Source organism: Myotis lucifugus, unplaced genomic scaffold (genome assembly GCF_000147115.1).
Source record: "Myotis lucifugus unplaced genomic scaffold, Myoluc2.0 scaffold_2, whole genome shotgun sequence".
Classification (NCBI taxonomy): domain Eukaryota; kingdom Metazoa; phylum Chordata; class Mammalia; order Chiroptera; family Vespertilionidae; genus Myotis; species Myotis lucifugus.
The window spans coordinates 2,248,751-2,253,506 of NW_005871050.1; the positions used below are offsets into that span (position 1 = coordinate 2,248,751).

Below are 4,756 nucleotides of genomic sequence, written 5' to 3' on the forward strand. Positions count from 1 at the left end.
CAAAACAATGTCAGTGATGATTACTGCATCTCATTTATTTATATGTTTAAGCTTTTACACTAGATTTTTACAAGCTGATGAACACTGACAAATTATTTCTCCTACAGAACTATAAACACACATTCCAAGACAGTATAAATATATGCTTGAACTAACATCAATACACATCAACATTTTATCAATTACATAATAAAACAAATGATCAATTATCCAAATATTATATTACACAGTTCAAAGAGCATATAAAATATTAGATGTCTGCTCAATTCATTCTCATTTTTTTTTGCAAGAGAGGGTGGCAAAGAAAAAAATCATACTTCAAACAAAAATAAGCTGGTAAACAACTTTAGAATATATGAAAAATTCAAGAATTTCAGGATTTTTATGATTAAGAATTGCTTTAGCTATAACAAAGCATGTCTACCTTTAAAAAATATTTACTAAAGAACATATTCTACATGTTCCACACAAGACAAAGGCAACACTTTACTAAAAATACTTAATAGCCCCTCCCATTCTTTTGTCAGGCCTTCCCTATAAGCTGTACCCCAGTGCAAATATTTAAATTAACTGTAAAGCTTTTTGTCTTGAGACATAAAAGACATGCTTCTGTGCAATATAGATTTTCACAAATGAGACTTTCCATAATAGTACAAAATGAGATTTATAGAAATACATTAAATAATCACTAAGACTTGATATAAAAATAAAAAAGTTGAGCAAACCTAATGTATACTTGTTTGAATGTGGGCAATATAAACATAAAATGAGCAGGAAAATAACCATAGAGGCCCTACTTTCTGTTTGAAATGACTTAAGGGATAAACTATATAAGGTCCAGAGTGTTCATAGTTCTTGGTATTTTAGTTCTGTATGATACTAAAAATATAAAAGTATTGTGCTGGGTATTTTGGCACCTAATCTTTCTAAATCTCATATATATATATCCCTAATATGCAAATAGACCGAACGGTGGAACAACCAAACAACCAGTCACTATGACGTGTGCTGACCACCAGGGGGCGCGCATGGAACATGGCGGGCATAGGCCGCAGTGGGATGGTGGAGGAGGTGAGCAGGGGTGCCAGACCAAGGCAGGGCACCAGTTGCCTTGTTCCCACCCAGTGTTCGCACCTGCTGCCGGCGTCGGCCCCACTCACATCCATTGCCGGCATTGAGGCCGCTGCTCATACCCGCTGCCAGCGCCCGGTACCAGCCCCGATTGTTCGGCACCGTCAGCTGTTGCCAGCGGCAGCTGCTGGGCTCCGATCACCCCTCAGGGATTCTCCACCTCCCCCTGCTCCTGAGGGGTGATCAGGGCCGGCAGTTGCCTCTCACACCTGCTGCTGGCACCGGAGCTGCCACTTGCACCCACTGCTCGCATCAGCTGACATCAGTAACAATAAGGCTCATGATTGGAGGAGCTTGTTTGATAAGGTATGGGCAGCTATGCACCCACGTTGCTCCCTCCTTGGCTCACTTCCATGTATAAGACACCCCTCGATTTTTTTTTGGTTTTAGAAAAAAATAGCGTCTTATACACAGAAAAATATGGTATTTATAGGACAAGGTGATATTGCAGAACCCTCTCCCTTGCTTTAGATTTTCTCTTACTTTAAACCAGTCCATTTTCAATCCCCCAAATCTTAGCTTGTTGACAATTCCTCTGATAGCCCTCTTTTCTGTTTACAATCTGGTGACTGCCACTTTGAACAGAATAATTTGCATCTGCTCATTGGTGTGCCTATCCTCATGTGCTTTGGCCACTAGGCATTATACCACTGGCTCTTCCTGCTCCAGACTCTAACCAATCCCTCAGGCACCCATCCCTGGCCCAGAACTACTGGCTGGTCAACTAGCTTCCTCCCCTGTGAGAAAGATATTTGTACATTTTCTGTGAAAAACTAATTCCACAGGAACTCTTGTTACCACAGCAATAAAAATAAGGTGACAACTGGCTTTTAATCCCTGAGCCTGGTGAACATGGAAGTGACAGAGGAAAACACAGACCTTCTTTCCGAAGTTAGATGAGGAGGAGTGAAGCTGCTCATCCTGTGCTTCTGAGAGCTGAAGTATCGTCAGCTTTGTCCTGTTTCCCTGTAGAAAGAAAAATATGGGCAATGTGTTAAACTGCCTCTATTGTTTTAAGCAGCCTCAATTCTTTATGGTCACAAGGAAGCATATTTTGGTGGTGGTGGTGGGACTGGAAATGAAGTAATTTGTGCTTTATTTACAAGGTCAAACAAGACAATGATAATAATAACAACAAGAGCTAACACTTGCTCACTATATGCCAAGCACTATACTAACCACATATGTTATTGTTTTTCTTTAACCTCCAAAAAAATTTTACAATGTAGATATTATGATTCTCCCCATTTTACATATGCAGAAAGTGAGGATCAGAGATGTTAAGTAATGTATCCAAAATGACACAGCTAATGACACAGCAGAGCAGGGATTCAAACCCAAGTCTGTCTGACCTCAAAACTCATGTTCTTAACCTCTCTTCTGTATTGAATAATCTCAAATTCCTGCTTGGAGAAATACACAGGGGTTTTGTTCAACTTGGTAGTTATTTGATGACACTGCCTAGGAAAAAATAATATAATTAGCTTATGGCTCTGCCTAAGAAAGGGAACGATTATGCTCTGTGTCTCAAGCTTTACATGGTGGATACTGTGTCACACTATGTAGACCACCTGGGGCATATAGTCCCAGTATGTTTAATTTGGGGATATGCTACAGCCAGCCAGTATAAGAAGAACCTGGGTACTTCAGTCCTTGAACCAGACAGAGTGTACTTCCTAAACTGGCCAATGCACATGTTGGCTGCTAGTCATACTCAGAATGGCTGGACCTGCTAGTGGATTCTGGGGTATCAACCAGTTTGGTGGCCCAGTTCATTTCAAGCCCCCATTCATGGATAGGTAGGATAGATGGAGCAAGGGGAACCTGCCAGTTATAAGCCACCCTTGTATACTTAAACTTGAAGGATTGCTCAGAGTGAATAATGCCACCATCCACGTTCCTATCAGCCTTCTGTGACTGGAAACCCACAATGTTCCACTCTACTATATATGTGGGCAGCAAAGGGACATTTGGCTGCTTAGCATCCACATCTTATTCTTATGTTTGGCGAATCTCCCACTGCTGGTGTCAGTGGGGGGCAGGGCTCCAGATCCTATGAATGAAACTTGAAAGCAAGATACTTACTTTTCCTGACCATGGGATTAGGTAATGGAGATATAATCTGTACTAGACCAATCAAATATCTCAATCTCTGAAGCAAATGGCACAAAAAACAGGGGTATTTTGGGAATTACCCAGTGGTGGGAGCAGTAGCAGGAACATCACCAATGAGAGCATCAACCTAAAAAGTTTGTTCTTGGAGCATGACCTTAAATGGTCAGGATAGATGGACAGTTGTGGCTGGGCAGCCCTGTCAGTCACAGGTCATCCTTGAACAGCCCAGCTTGAGGAAACCTTCAAGTGACTGTGGCCAATTTATATCTACCACTCACATTCCACATCATGTTTGGTTTTACCTGGCTGGAAGCCCACAATGGACCACTCTATTATATACTATGTAGCAGGGGATGTGGTTGACTTCCCAGCATCTATACTCCATTCCTATGTTAGCTGGGACTCTGACCACTGAGATTCACTTATTTTTTTTTGTTCCATCCTGGTTTGCCAGCATTTACATTGATTCCTAACATATTTCCCATAAATCCTTTCCTTCTTAACTCAATCAGAAACTAATTCTGTTATTTACAATCAAGAATCCTGACTAGGCTTTGCAGACGCTGCCACCCTGAAGCCACCCGTGACCTGCCATGGTGAAACCCACTGTGTTCTTCGACATTACGGAGGACAGCAAGCCATTGGACCACGTCTCCTTTGAGCTGTTTGCAGACAAAGTTTCAAAGAAAGCAGAAAACTTCCATGCTCTGAGCACTGGGGAGAAAGTATTTGGTTATAAAGGTTCTTGCTTTCACAGAATTATTCCGGGATTTATGTGCAGGGTGGTGACTTCACACACCATAATGGCACAGGCAGCAAGTCCATCTATGGGGAGAATTTGAGGATGAGAACTTCATCCTGAAACATACAGGTCCAGGCTTCTTGTCCATGGAAAATGCTGGACCTAACACAAATGGTTCCCAGTTTTTCATCTGCACTGCCAAGACTGAGTGGTTGGATGGCAAGCATGTGGTCTTCTGCCAGGTGAAAGAAGGCATGGATATTGTGACAGCCATAGAGTGCTTGGGGTCCAGGAATGGCAAGACCAGCAAGAAGATCACTATTGATGACTGCGGACAACTCTAATAAATTTGACTTGTGTTTTATCTTAACCACCAAACCATTCCTTTTGTAGCTTAGGAGAGCATCCCTTCACCCCAATTTGCTTGGAATGTTCTATAATCTGTGCTCTTGCCAGTTTTTTGGGTCCCATAATTTCCTACCCCTTCCCAGTCTAGCTGGATTGCAGAGTTGAGTTTATGATTATAAAATAAAAACTAAACAGTTGTCTCTCAAAAAAAAGAAAAAGAAAAAAGAATCCTGACTAGATGGTCTGAAAACTTAGCTTTGCATCTGATGATGCCTGTATGACTCTCTCCCCAACTCCGTGACATTCTGGGAATCTTGAACAAATACTCTGAAAATCAGCAGATTATTTTGAACTAAGAAAGAGGCATTGTCCCACCCTAATATTTCAATTAACTTAGGGGTATATCTACTTTCCATTTCC

General features: G+C 41.5%; 1 pseudogene; it reads left to right on the plus strand.

Annotated features, from left to right (window-relative positions):
• Positions 1–3,839: 3,839 nt before the first annotated feature.
• LOC106698076 lies at positions 3,840–4,358 on the plus strand (annotated as a pseudogene).
• The last annotated feature ends 398 nt before the right edge of the window (positions 4,359–4,756 follow it).